We start from the raw sequence: 16,149 nt of genomic DNA, 5'->3' as shown, positions 1-16,149 counted from the left end.
ATTGGCAATTAAGTAAGATTTTTTTTTTAAATTATATTTTGGTTCTTTATTTTCCTTACCTTTTGTCCTTGTGGTTATGCCATTTTTTTTTTTTTATATATAGGGTCACAGGTAATGACAGTAAAATAACAATATACCGCCTTTCATATACAACAGGGAAAAGACATTAGGAAGATTAGTTTCTATTTATAAGAAACATTGAAACCATAAAAGAGTAAAAAATCATATTCAGTAAGTCCTTGTTTTAGATGTCTTTCCCCTACATTGCAATGTACTGAATCACTCTTTCTTATGAATCACATGAACATTTAGGTTTCATTAATTTATTTTAAAATTCTTATGTCATAAAGTATGCCTGTTTTGTTCCTAATTATCCTCTTAATTTTTCTTACTATTATTGTCTTTTTTTGCTTCTTCAGTCATTGCCAGCAATATTTAAGGTCTCTGATAGTTAATGGTAATGTCAGAGGACATTTTCTGGATCCAAGCCAATCATAACATCATTCAGTAATGTTTATATATACCAAGCTTGCCAGCTACTTACCAGTGCATAACAGAAGATAAATGTACACTACTCTACTACCAAGGATAAAAGAATCCAAGCCATCTGACTGCTAGCAGCCTAATTTTTACATAGCTGTTTACAATTCTCATCGTCATGTTATAGCAATAAGATTTATTAATCCTTCTGACATTTTTCTCTTTGACAGCTTCTCAGCTTCTGTTATATCCTTCTTGGATGGGTAAGTACTATATGCTATTCTGAAACTGTGAGTCAAGTTTTGTATGTTGAGACTGTTTTAGACACTTAGTCTACTAAAGTGTAACAACTTGGATTTAAACCTATCAAAGATAAAAAAAATAGGGCTCAAGAGTTCAAGAAAAGTGAAATGAAGAAAAGTGAATTCAGAGATGTGATTGCAATGGAGCCTTTCAATATTTTTAACTCAGAGTGGGTTAAACTATAACTTACATTATAGTTTCTACAGGCAGGCCTTAGCATTTTACTCCAAATGGAAAACATACTTTTAAGACAGCTACATTCTTTCAAGAATATTCAAATGGTTTGATTTAGGAATATTTTTGCTATAATATTTTGAATTTTACATCTTTTTAACTCTACATTTTCAAATTAATTTCAAATCATTAATAATTAGTTAAAACCACCAATTCAAGGTGGTATTTGTCTCTTTATTGTGTATTACATTTTATTTAATTACTATTAAATAAGATTTGATAATATATATTATATACATTAAATACAAACAGTAAAAACAGAACAAAATTATTCAAAGGGTGTGTGTGTGTGTGTGTGTGTGTGTGTGTGTGTGTGTGTGTGTAGATCCACATACTAACAATGACTAACTCCAGGAGATAGAATTATAAGCCATCTTAATTTTCTTACTTCTTATATATATACTTTTATTTATATATACAAACACCTGAATTTATCATTTATTACAACCAAGCTCTAAACAAGGTTATGCTGCTAGAATCTATAGCAAAAAGGAGAGAAAATATTTAAATTCTGTTATTCCCTTTGTCCAGTAAAAGAAATAAAGTATTTTGTTTAATGTGGACAGATACATTTCTTTATGCCAGTGAATCCAGAAGCAATTCAGGCATATAAAATATATTAGTTAGATTCATGTTGTCAACCATAAATTTACACAGAAATTTTATTCAGATGGATAATTTATATTTTTGGATCTTTGTCCGATCTTGCTTGAAAATTGAAATCCTATCTTAGTTTTGTCTTAAGTTAGTCTCTTAAGTTAATGAAAATTTTGCTATAGAAAATAAAGATGATATGGTTTCATGTTACTTCCTCATGATCTAATTTGATACATTTAGTTTAAAATTTTAAAAGGAAAATATAGTTATATCATGAGATGATCTCACTCAAATTTCAGGTGTTTCAAACTGTCTTTTGTCAAGTGATAAATGCTGTTTCTGTTATGATTATTTAAAATTTTGAGATGAACAACTAAAGCAGTATACTCTCTTGTATTATTAGAGAAGGATCCATAATCTTTAGACATTGACATTCTTCTGTGAAAGTTTTGGAGTATGATTACATGTTTCCTCAACTATTCAGATGTTTTCTATCATATTTCTTCATAGATGTAAAACAAAGTGTTAATTCCTACACATGTAGGAAAAACTCAAACATTTTATGCATTTTGTACATTTGATGCAACTTAGAATCTGTTTTAACCTTAGAAAGGAACTTGTTTGAGATAGCATAATTCTTCACCATCTTATTAGAAAGTCATAGTATTTGTCTAAAGTATTTTGAACACAGGTGTGGCAGTTGCACAGGGTTACACAGGATAAGAAGGGAGTGTTGGTGATTTTCATCTCTGTGTCTATCCGATTTCTTGTGGAGTCTTTTGTCTGATGTAGTTTAACTCAAAATCATTGCTATACATAGCCAAATTGTGTAATTTCCCAGAGATTCAGAAAACTGGTAAGTAACCAATGAAGAACCAATTAAGTAATGATTAATTTTCACATACCTTCTTATTCATTAAAAAAATGGAGGAAGAAAAGTAAAATATGGTATACTCTAGATTCATCAATTTCAATCTGTTTTCATGATATACAGTAAAGTTCTAGAAAATGTCACAAGGTTAAAAAAAATTGACTTTTATGTCACTAGTCTTTATTAATGACTATCAGAGATCCTTTTAAAGTCAGTGTTTATTTTAAATTTTCAGTAATTTACAAAATAATTTTTTATATTCATGTTATTAAAATGACATTTCACCAAGAGCAACTCTATTTCCCCAAATTAGCACGTCCTCGTATTTTCTTTCTGAAGTCACATAAATGAATTAAATATTTTGTAACTGTTGTTATTGCATGCATAGTAGAAAAGTTTGGACCATTACTAATAATAATTATTAGTAATTTTATATACATATATAAATCTATGTATAAAATTTATGTAAAAAATTACTGCTTGATTACTCCTCATAAGATGTTAGACCAGAGAAAGTACAAGCCGCAAAAGATAGCTCTGGAAGTGACAGTAACAGATTTAAAGCATTGGATTACCTGGTTTTGTAACACTTATTAATAAATAAAGATTAATTTCAGAATATTATTAGGATATCTATAATTCTTTCAAAATTCAACTACATAGAGCTTCACAGTTTGAGGAGGGTCAGTGGTGTCGAAGAGTTCATAAAAAGGTTGTTGCATCTTACACTTCACACATCACGAATTCATGATTTTAAGAGAATAATTAATTGTTGGGGTGCTAATTTTCCATTAACTATTTTAAATTGTAATTAATGACAAAGTGTATATTTTGAATCATAATGGAAATATTTCATATTAAAAAAATCCTATATATGATGAAAGTCTATGAAAATTTATTTTTATTGAGGTTTGGATTTTTTCAGCATCTTACAAAAGTCAAATTTACAATGTATGGGTATTTTGTAGAACAAGTACATCTCCAGATAAAGGAAAACCTTACATATACTTCCACAGAGGCCTCACTTCCCTAAAACCCCAAAGCATCTTGACTCTCTTTTGTATTACTCTTTTAATTTTTACCTAGATCATTTAAGATATACACATTCACAATTTGCAGACATGCAATTTCGTAAATACTTTCAGAGATGAGAAATTGAATTACATGCTGTTTACATATTTAACAGGGAACTTTATTGCAGTCATCATATTTTATTTTTTTATTTTCTGGAGGATTTTAAAAGATTATAATAGCATTTTTAAGTATTTAATTGTGAATTTCTAAAGAGCAGTGATAAACATGGCAACATTAGTTTTCTGATATTCTCAAAATTCAAAGAATAATAAAAGCCAATTTCCTTAGTCAATTGTTATATAAATTACTGAATAAATATTGTATGATGAGGCTATCAGTGTATAAAATTGTTGTAAAGACCTGGAACATGAATTCAACCTCAATGCAGTACATATGTCTCCATATTCTTCTCAAGAAGCAGAACCTGCCTATTATCAGCATATACAGAATATGGTGGACGTATGTTTTTCATATGAACACCATATCTCTTCCACTAAAATAACCCAGTTCATTCCACGTATGTCAATAGGCAGGAGCCCAGATTGCATCCCCTCATAACCCCCCACACCATAATGAGAGACATATAATTCAGGTCTCATATATAATTAAAGCTCACTGTACTGTTGGTCAGACAGATTGGTTCAAGGATGTGTGAATAATCTGAGTTAGGTTACTGCCTTTGTCCCTATTTGCTACTCTGAAGGAACAAAGTAAAGGAAAGCTGAGCTATGAATAGAAACAGTTACTATGTCATTGTTTGTGACCTAAAATCTTTTCAGTAACATCTGCCAGTATATTCACCTTCTTAAAAAACGCTTTCTTATTTTGAGAATGATTCTTGATAAAATGCATTAAGAAATATTGACTTAGTGGGATATATTTTGGGATTTCCAGGTCATTCATTCTCTGCGATGTCCTTGATAATAGTATGTTGGCTGAATCCAAATTTTGTTGTGTGATCAGGATCTAGACTTTCCACAAAATTTGTTAAATTAGGGGAAAACGAGGTATTTACAAACATATTTTTTACAGTGTGAGTGTGTATTTGTGTGTGTGCACAAGTGTTTAATTTTTCAGGATATAATTACTAAGAAAAGACTCTATAGCAGAATTATAAGTTTTCAGTCTTTTATTGACATCTAGAGAATAGACCTCAGCTTCAGACGTTTAACTATTCTAAGGACTCTGGATCTGTTTTTCATTGTCTTTTAGGATCTTTGGAGAAGCTGCGTGCATAGAGTCTTATATGACCTGCAGCAGTGCTCCTTTCCCCAATGAAAATGAATAGTTTTCATTCTATGTACTGCTCGTTTCCTGGTATGCATAGCTAAGTATGCCCTGTCTCCTGCTGCCATCCTGATTTCTTCAGTTCTTGAGATCACTGATGGGAGAAAAGGATAATTACCAAAGACATCTACAAAATGCTAAAGTGCTCACCCGTCCATAAGATTCTTCTATTTACTGTCCTTATTATTTACGTTGATATTTACTTAATCTAGGATGTAAACTCTTAACATATGGGGTGATTTAATAAGACCATGGAAATAAATATTATCCACTGTTCTTTCTTTCATTGAATTACATGAGATTAAGAATATCTGGGCTAATGTTTCCACATAAAATGCTATAACATCTTTCGATGTACTCTTTTAAAATATACAGTAGAAGGTGCCGCTGAAGCATGGTATGCTGTATATTACCAGTGGGATGGACTTGCACAATTGAGGATATGGTTTGGACCCTCTGGCAAGCACCATGCTTTGTTTTTTTCAATCAGTTTTATGTTATCAAATGTCTTGTGGTCACTTTAAGACAAAAACACAATCCCGATATGGTAAAATTTAAATGACTAACCCCATGTTAAAGTCAAATGCTGAACCTAATTTAAAGTTATTTCCCCTTCCTTCTTAAGGAACTTGAAATGAAAGGCAGAGCAGTGATTCTTCACTTTTTCCAGCTAGCAGTCCCTCAGCTTTTCTAGCCAAGAACTCTTGAGTCTCCATGATCAAAATAGAAGGATGAGGAGAGAAAAGCAGATAAGAGCATTTTAATGATGAATTCAGTCCTTCTGGGCCAGATTCATTGCTCTTGTCAAACTTTTTTTTTCTTATGGACCATTTCTGTGGCTCTCATTGCTGGCCCCCTTTCCTTGGTATGGTCAGGGTTTCTCTTCATTTGTTTGTTCTGACTCACCCTCCAATGCTGACATAATGCATATCGGCAGCTTTGGCTAAGGCCCTAGAAGGTCATCCTTTTGGACAAGATACCTTATTATGTGAGTACAGGCCAGTCCTCCTATTGCTAGATCCACACTTAGTACATCAGCTTCTTACATTTTTGACCCACCATCAGGGCACATGATGTGATTTTGCACCTGTGACCTTCTGCTATTTCCCCTTTAGCTTTCTCAAGCATGGGTCAAGAACTGTTCTCAGTGTCACACCCCCTTCAGTGACACATGTAAGATTCCTTGACTGGTCTGTTGAAGTTTCTCTCACCAACTCAGGATCAGTTTTACCCTCCACTTTTTGAAGTATGGGTGTAGGAGGGATTATGGAAGAGGACAGAGTGTACAATTCAGTATTCTGCTCTCTCCAAAGAAATCTTCTTCAAATATTCTGTCTTTATTTTCCAACTCTCAGCCATTTGCATCCTTGATGTAACTGAGGGGATTCATTTTAATTATCAACTTGAATTTCTATAAATGATCCATCTATTTTGTATTGGTGACTAGGCAAAAATTTTATTTTTAACATGCTGTTATATTAATTTATATTCTAGAATTTTGTTTCATATTTTAGAATTTCCTTCAACTAACTAATGAGTGTCCTAAGGTCATGAACCATGACTTTTATTCCTTTTGTTTTTCATATTGGTCCTGACACAGATAAGTCATCATTAACTCTTTTTGGATGGATAATTGAATCAGACTTTAAAAAGAGAAAAAAGAAAGTTGGGGGCTAGATCCTGAATGGGGAAAACCTAAATCATAGATAGAAGATACAAATGTTGATATCAGTAGGGCCTAATTGGAGTAGTACTTCAGAGGAAAGATAATATATAAAGCACTTTCATACTTTAAAACATGTCACAAATTCTTTGACACACCTCCCATCAGGCCAAGTCTATGTCCACTCCCCTTGAGCCTAGAGATGGTCTTTGTGACCACCTCAATGGATATACTACAGAAGTGATAGTGCCTTACTCTGTCTGAGGCTTGATTTTAAAAGTTCATGTAGCTTTTGTAGATCTCTCTTGGGACACTTGCTTTGGGAGGCTTTAGCAACCAAAAAATCTAGCAATTCTGAGGACACCAGGTAGAGAGAGAAATCAAGACAGTTGGAATGGAAATATTTCATTTTAAGCCAAATTTGGAGGAAATATGAAGCAGTTGGGATTTGCTTTGTTCACCAAACAGAAAAAAAGTATCTCATTCCCGACTCTTTACGCCGCAAAGTATTTTCAAATAAGGTTACGGATTCCAGTCAAAGATCAAATTCAAGATCGGCCTTTGTTAAGAATCAAGAAAGATCTAAGGTCATGTTTTATAAGTCCTCTTAAAGAGACAAAAAGCCTTCTAAGCATGCTAAGACTGTGCCTCACAGATACTGTCTGTAAACAATAGGACATCAAAGAATTTTAAGTATTTTCCCCACGGCACCTTTAAAAGGATCCCAAGATAGAAAAGAGCTTTCCCAAAAGATATTTCTGATAGTGTATTTTCTCTAATAGGAAGAATTATAAATCAATTCACAAAAAACCCACATAATTTTAAAGAAATTTTATCAGATGAGACTAAAAGGACAGAGACAATATAAAATTAAAAGAAGACTTAGACTCGAACATTTCCATGGGCTGGAATCAGGCTGAGAAAATATTCAGATTCAAACACCAATTATTTCTCTAAAAAAAGAAGGAGGACTCAGAAACCAAAATCAGGACACAGAAGGCAGAGTTGTAGAAAAAACATTTCTAGGCAATAAAACTAAGCCATTATTAAGAAACTGGCAACAGACACCCAGCTGGATTTCAGAAATACTATGAATCAGTGACTCTGTTTGTCTCCCATTTGATATATTTTGAATGCAAGTATATAGAGCAGTCATCCCATACCTGAGCCACCAGTATATGTTGGCTTTATGGTGGGGAGATAACTTGTCTCTTCAGTTCACAGGTCTTCAGACTGAGAGAAACAGTAATGAAGAAGCTGTACTGAAAGAACAACAACCAGAGAGCCTCATATGTGCCCAAATCTGATTTAGACAAGTTGCTGCAACTTGGACCTGAGTCTGATGCTATAGTATATGAGATATTTGAGGGTCTTGAGAGTGAGTGGGTGTGTTTTACATGTAAAAAGTGTAAATACTTTGTGGAAAGAAGGTGGACAGTGCCTCCAAGTTCTTTGACACTTAGCAGTTCAAGAAGTGGGGGCCTGTATGCCAGTTCTCCTGGAACCTGGACAGGATGTTGTAACTGCCTCATAAAATAGAATATAGTAGAAGGAATGCTATGTGACTTCGGATAAAAATCCATGCAGCTTCTGCCAGTTCTTCTAGGGACATTTGCTGCGGAAGACCATCAGCCACCATATAAAAAACCCAGCTACCTTGAGGCTACCACGTGGAGATATCAGGTGGAGAAACCATATTTAAAGAGAAATGATGACCAACCAGCAACCCCAGTTGTCTGGCACTCACTGTTTGAGTCTTTCAAGCTACTCAAGTGTTGAAGTCTTCAAGATAACCGCATCCCTGACACGAGACACTGTGCAACTACTGCATGGGAAACACAAGTCAGGGGAGAACTGACTGAGCCCACTGAAGTGCTGGATTCATGAACAAAATAAATGATGCTGTTGTTTTCGGCCACTATCTTGGGCTGTTACACAGCAACAGATAGTCAGAACAAGAACTCTAAGATACTGAGAACTTTTTTTCCTTTAGAAAATACATGAAAAATGAACTAGTTGTAGACTTTATTTTACCAATATGGTTTAGATCAAGATTCCTGATAGCAGCACTATGGACATTTGAGGCCAAATAATTTTTGTTACTGGGTGCTTCCCTGTGTTTTATTGAATGTTGAGCAGCATCTCTGCCCTGTTCTCACTAGATGCCAATGGCATATAATCCTTCTAGTTGTGACTACTAAAAATGTCTCCAGACATTTCCAGGAGAGACAAAATCACTCTTGGTTGAGAATCACTAGTTTAGATAAATTAAAGGGAAGAATGGTAGGAGAAAAATAAATCCTGGGAAAGAAAAGAGTATGGAAAGAAAAGAGTATGAAACTTTCTAGCCTAAATAGCAAATAATTTATATCAAGTCCTCTAATAATAAACCATAAAGTAGAGACACTATTGAAACAAGCGTATTCTAGAATCAGATGTTCTGTTTGCAAAATCTTCAAAATGTCCATGCTGTCCATACTTTTGTAAATACATAGAATTAGAGGCCCATTAAGTTATGGGGTTATTGAGGTTCACCTTGACTAATTGTTTTATTTGTTTCTGGCAATTTTGTATCTCTTATTTCAGGCTTCAGCTGATTTTTCATGTTATTTTCTGTTATTTCAGAAAAAAGTACTTTTAGAAACTAATGGCTTTCCAAGAGATGAGTTTTGTCCCTCAGATAACCCCATAATTTAGCATTTCAAGCTTTTAAAATACTTTTCAAGAAACAATTGCTAATTGAGACCAATGAGCTATGCTGTACATTTCTGACAGCATAATGTACCTCTTCAAATTTTGGTAATAATAATTGCATGGCAACTTACAATTCAGAAAGGAAACACTATCAGAATTTTTAGCCATGAAAAAAAAAGGGTTAGGGTTTGGAGTGAGGGGACATTAGATTTTAGTAAGAATCCTTGTTTTCTCCTGTAGTGTGAATATTTTAAACTATTAACGTATTTCTGGTTTTTCACTTTTACAGAATCCATATTCTTATATAAGCCATTTAAGAATGAGTGTTATAAAGCAGAAACTAACACACCATTGTAAAACAATTATACTCCAAAAAAGATGTTAGAAAAAAAAAAAGAATGGGCTCTGTGTAGTTTGTTGTAATTTATTAGATTTCTTTCAAACTTTTCTTTCTGAACTAGGGTTATTATGATAATTATAATTTCTAGTTTTCCTTTTTTTTCTAATTGTTTAATCATCCAGAAGGAGGTTGGTTGGCCAAGAAGAGAGTGAATGGGTTCATTTTGTTTCCCTCTTGGGGCCAATAATACTGCCATTGTTTCCTAACAATTCTGTTTCTGGTGTTGATTGTCATAAGCAGTAAGAAACCATGAGAAAATTAGTGCAAATTCAGTTTTACAATTGGACAGTGAAAATCTATCACCAGAACAATGAAAACAGCTCAGGGTGTAGTATATAGTGCTAGGAGGTGAGAAGCATTAACTACATGTTTAATGGGCAAGGGATTCTCCTATGCTCCCAATGTAGCATCATGTTTCTACTGGAAGTCTAAGTAAGCTAGTGCCTCATAATATTCTGGATTTAACTTTCAAATATACAAGACATTATCTTTTTCTTGGTAATTGGCATGTCACTATTATAAGACATATGTCTGTCATCAGTTGACAGCTACCACTTATCAGAGGGATAGGACATTCATTGCACAGAGCATTCAAATAGATTAAATAAATTTTCTTCTTTTTACAAACTTTACATGGTGCGATGACATATAAATTGATTTGTAAACTATTCATAACTTCTAGATGGGTTTACCTCTTTCATTTTTCAGGAAGGAAGGAATTGTCAAGCTGGATTGATCTGGCATGCCAGTACATTAGCCCTTCTATAACTGATTTTCATTTTAATGTTACTCTCTTTTTTGCAAGGGCAAGATGCTAAATGAGATGAGATAATTTACATTTTGTCACATTTGCTTTCAAAGATTAATGTACACCAACAAGAGGAATCAAAAAGATAATATCAGGTAGAGCAAAGTTATGAAGCAAAGGCAGTAAGTTACTATTTAAAAGCAAAATTAGATGGCATGTTGTTTATTAAAATGGTTTCTTATCATTTATTCAAAATAAATGAACAGAGCAGTAATACCTAAAAACTTACATTTTGAAATGTGGCAGATTTGAGAATGAAACCTAGATCTGCAGTCTTATGGTCCTGTGATATTCATTTACTTCTCCAGTGCTTTTATGTTCACACATACACCAAAAGGAACAAGGGCAACTCTTTAAAAGGTTTGTGTATGGATGAACATCCCTAAATCAATTTAAATATTATTATTAATATTATTGTTATACTTTTTAAAATAAAGGGACGATTTATATATTGATTATTATATATAATCGATAAGGTTCAACTCATATAATGACATAAATTATCATGTGACTTATGGTGGAATTCTTACAACTTCACGGTTATTTCTCAAATATGTCATGTGATAGGAAACAATACTGATAATTTTTTGTTCACTTTTGCTTGCAGCTGTCTTATTCTGACTCATAACATGCCTATATTATTTTAATAGATTCTCAAATGATGCCTTCCTATTTCTGCTTCCTTTTCTTCTCTCCCTCCTTCCATTCTTCCTTTCTTCCTTTCTCCCTCTCTCTCTCCCTCCCTTACTCCTTCCCATTCACCCTGTATATTTACTGAAGATTTAATATGTGTCAGATACAGAGATAGACACTGCAAACATAACACTGAGAACACTGGAGCATTTGTTCCCAAGGTACAACCCCTCTAATAGAAGCAGAAAAGTCATGACAAATAAAAAGAATTAAATACTAACCTGTGTTATGGCAAACGAACAAAAAAATATCACAAAGGAACGAGACATTATGTTTTCTTTCTGTGTTTACTTCATTCCCCAACTTGTCCATACCTGGAATATATATTGTTGCACCGTTTAATGGATGTCTATAAGGTGTTCTTTCTAACAGAAATTTAGTTCTGTTGTTCCAAATATGAAATTTCTGTAATGGTTATGATGACTCACAGATACAGTACAACCTAATCACTATGTGTACTCACTACGTGTATCTTCCATAGCCTGCTTCTGCCGTAACTGTCTAAAGTTATTTTGTATGCAAAATATCAAAAAATCTTTATTTTTATTTAATTCTGTTTGGCTTATATTTTGTTCTCACCTCCTGTCATAGATCACAGTAGATCACAGTACTTTTGACAAAGTAGGGCTCAATACCTTAATAGATCAGTCAATAAATGATGAAATGAATGAACAAACACATGATTGATGAACTAAATGATTGGCTGACTGAATGAGAACCATATGGCATATTTTTCTTGGTGTTCTCTCTGCCTAGAATATCTTTTCTTTACGTATGTATGTATCTCAGGCTTCAGTTTCCTGCTATTTCATTCTCCTTTGATCAAATCAATTGATAATGCCATCCTAATAAGTTATTGTTTATGTTAAACATTTTTCTATTAAATCCTTTTTGACATACCTTATGACAATGTTTTCTTGTTTCATTTCCATGCCTTCTCAGATAACTAACATGTAGAGAATTATCCATTGCATGCCTTCATCAATATTTTGATAAAACTATCTTTTTCTAAAGCCTAGAGTCTTCCAAAATTTACATATATATGTATATATACACAAATATATAGATATATATATTTATCTCTCTCTATATATATATATACATATATGTGTGTGTGTATATATATATATATATATATATATCTACAAAAGCTCATGTGTGTGTGTGTTTTTGTATACATGCATCCCTTTATAGTGGAGGTACATGATCTTAAAATCCCATAAATACTAATATATTTAATAGGTATTACCCCTTATAAGCCTGTGGCTATAACTAATGTATGTTTTATTATGTGATAAGCCAAGAATATGAATTAAAATTTTCAGAATAAGATGATATATCCTCAGAGAGTAGGGTCGACCTAATACTTGTTGGTTTAAATATTTGACAGCTGTTCGAACATATTGTCATTTGGAAGGGGAAAAATGAACCAATTCATCAAAATCAACAATATTCACAGAGGGAGTTGTATAGTGTCAGAGCTACCTTTAAATTAAATGTAGCCTTAAAGAAAAAAAAATCATTTAAACCATCTGTTGTACAAAAGAAGACACTAGTTAATGGCAACACGCTTATCTTCACCAGAAGCAGAACTGCTGAATGTAATACCATGCGTGTCATTTTGTATGTGTGTGTGTGTGTGTGTGTGTGTGTGTGTGTGTTGTGTAGCCTTATATATTTGAGTGGAGCATTTCACAGTAATTAACTCAAATGAAAACTTGTTCTACACAGATTTTCAGAATAGTTGGCAATTACATATGGACTAAACTGTTGCACTGCTAACCTTTTAACAAAATCTCTTTCCATGAAACAATTTTATTAATGCTCATTATTACTCTCATGGTGGGACGGTGCTTTTTCATTTTTCGATTTAATGACTGTAGATAAATATGTATTGGGTCGTGGAAACAAACAGACTCTGTTGGGGATGGGAATCAAAGTAGGAAAATATTGTCTACAGCTGACAGCTACCATTTATGTGAAAACTCAAGGGAGTTTTTCCTTCTTGATACCTGGATAGAACTGGTATACTCCATCCACATTTCTTTCAAAATTAATTTTGTTTATGTTGTGGCTTAAAGGTGAAAATCTGAAAAACACTATGTTCTATTTCCAGTTTTAATGATTAATGCTCAAAGAAAAATCCAATTTTCAAAAATAATAATTTTGCCATGAGTCACAGTGACATCAGATGACAAAAAAAGCTTTATCAAACTGGAATCTTAATTCATGAAGTGTTGGGCACAACTGCATCCTCCAAATGGCTCATTTATTCTTTGCTGATAATATATAGCCTAGAACATTGAATTCACTTAGGTTTAATGAGTTTTTGCTTTTGACATACACACTATGAAGATTTTTTTACTTATTGTGGTCAAGTATTGATTGCATTTTTCATGGATCAGGAACTGGTAAACATCTTAATTTTGAAAAACACTGTTTTGTTTTTCCTCTGCCATAATTTTATTTTTTCTTGAATTAGGGTATTATATTTTATTGATACAAGGTGAATAAGAATAAATTGTATATTTATACATTTCAAAAATATTTAAACTTTAAAAAACTTTGGATATCTTTTCAATATATAATGCATTTTTATTTTTTTATTCTCCAAACGTTTTTTCCTACTAAAATCTCAAATCTGTTTTTTTTTTAAATTTTATAAATGGATGAAGTAGGGAACTGCTACAAATTTGCAGTCTAAAGAACTTTATTTTATAAATGGGTACTTATACAATATGAGAAGCTATCTCTAGTTTATGACAATATATCAAAATAGAAAACTTCTTCATTTAAAACTGTAGTATCCATTCCCAGGGCTGGGCAGGCTTCATGGGCATGTGACCTATGAAGTTGAACAGGGTCCCACACTTAGAAGGATGCCATTCTTGGTTTATGCCTCTGCTGTTGCTATCTCAAAATTCTTAAGAATTTTTAACAAGGAGCCCCACATTTTCATTTTGCGCTAGGCCATTGAAATTATTCACTGTGCCCCGAAACAGAGTAACACAGAAAATATCAAAATATCCACGTTTGTATAATTTGATATATTAACAATTTTAATATGAAAATACTAATTTAAATAACTAAATTTGTGAGGTGAAAGACTATCTAGTTTCCATTTTTTGCCTCCTTCTGTTCTTTATTCCAAATTAAAAGGTATATTCTACAATTGGACAAAAATTTGTACTACTGAAATGAAAAATAATAACCAATAACCGTATTTTCATGAGTATGACAGTGCAGTGACCATCTACACACAAAATTTTGAGTTCACATTTGTGACTACAGTTGACCCTTGAACAATATGGGGTTGAACTGTCTGGGTCCACTTACACACCAATTTTTTTCAGTGGTAAATACTACAGTATTTACCAAGGTTGGCTGAATCTGAGGATGCTGAACCAAGGTTGGTTGAATCTGAGGCTCTGATGAAACTGCAGATACAGAGAAACCCTGGATAAAGAGGGCTGAGGACCAACTATAACTTATATTTGAGCATGGAGGGTTGGTGCCCCTAACCCTCTTGTTGTTCAAGCATCAACAGTATTTCCAAATTCTGTGATAGACCTGCTTTGGTACCTTTCCCATTTTCTCTTTATTAGGCCAGTATTTCTATCTCCCAGTTATTTTGAGTGGTGAATGAAGCTGATTTAAGACAGAACGCTTTTCCTGGAAGTGGAGCCAGAGACAGTGATTATGAATACGTTTTGAGAAATTGCTTTCTAGAAAGATTACATAATGTCGTATTGTCCATAGTAGATGTACAAGATTATTTACCACAACTTTATCAACAGAGAGTTAATGTGAAAAGGGGGATCCAATCACTGGTGTCCAATTTGATTGTGAAAAGCAGCAGCTCATTTTTAATTTAATTTGCTTTATCAGCGATTAATGAAGTTGCAAGTTTTTTAATTTATATTTTGGCTGTTCTTATGCCTGTTTTGCTTTTTCCATTGTAGTGTAAGTTGGAATTACTGTTGTTTATTCTATAAAAAACAATGATATCATAACCATAACCTTTATTTGAAGTAAAGTTTTACCAAGGTCAGTGATTAATAATTCTCAGTTGTCACTAAGATCAGAAAAAAAAAAAAAATTGGACTCAACTTGCAGAATTAGGACTTTTGTGTGCATATGTATAAGAACTTTACACCAAATGAGAATATTAACACAGAAATAGATAAAGTGAGATTCTAAAATTTCCATCTCTACTGATGTGTATATATGTATACACACACACACACACACATATACATACATACCTGTCTCTTTGACGGTGTTTATAAGTAGATCTGTGAAACTCTCAAAGTCTCTTTAAAGATCCAGGACCTGTAATTATGAATAACTCTTAAAAATATTCAGAATGTAGTTTAATCATAAATCTTCTATGGCTGCTTGTGATAAAATAACCATCTCTTAGGGTTTATAAATATCAAGCTTTTTTAGTACCTCTGCCTGCAGGTATAAAAGTGACCCGATTCTCATACTTATTATTATCAATATGTACGTATGCTGGATATGTAAAATATAATGACCAAAGGACATTTCTGTCAAACAGAGTCTTCAAAAGAAAAATATGGTCTGGTGCTTTTTTTCTTCCCACTTGTCATTTGGAGAGTCCAGTATGTTTCATGCTTTGGGAAATAAATGTGCCAGTCCCTGAAACAGGAGACATATTGAGGTCCTTGCCTTATTTTCCTAGCTGCTGTAGAACATATTACAAATGGAAAATTCATATCTTACTAGAAATAGCATAAAATAATCAGTTATTTTCTTAAGTGCTGAACAGTTCCCCATAGAAAACTCTCCAAAACCCAATCTGTAAAATCCTATCCATCTTTCAGAAGTCCAATAGGTTTCCAATTCTCTTATGAAAACTTCCTTACTTCTCACTTTCCTTTGAGGTATGACAGTTCTTAATAGTGTACATCATAAAGTGTAGCATTTAATTATGTACCATCACTTGACTAATACAGCTACTTAGTGGCAAATAAAACAATGCACTGTAGCTAGTTTAAGCAGAAACTAAGAGAGAGAAAGAT

The 16,149-nt window shown here is 33.0% G+C and overlaps 1 long non-coding RNA gene across 1 annotated transcript in view; it reads left to right on the top strand.

The window, feature by feature from the left end:
- The first annotated feature begins 709 nt into the window (after positions 1-709).
- Positions 710-16,149, top strand: part of LOC132373446 (uncharacterized) — a 287,699-nt gene continuing 272,259 nt past the window's right edge. The window contains exon 1 of the long non-coding RNA XR_009505424.1: positions 710-743. This is a non-coding gene — a long non-coding RNA (uncharacterized LOC132373446). The remainder of the gene's footprint in view (positions 744-16,149) is intronic.

Source organism: Balaenoptera ricei, chromosome 10 (assembly GCF_028023285.1).
Source record: "Balaenoptera ricei isolate mBalRic1 chromosome 10, mBalRic1.hap2, whole genome shotgun sequence".
In the NCBI taxonomy this organism is placed as follows: Eukaryota; Metazoa; Chordata; class Mammalia; order Artiodactyla; family Balaenopteridae; genus Balaenoptera; species Balaenoptera ricei.
The sequence above is the reverse complement of the archived record's forward strand: the minus strand, read 5'-3'. Positions and strand labels throughout refer to the sequence as shown.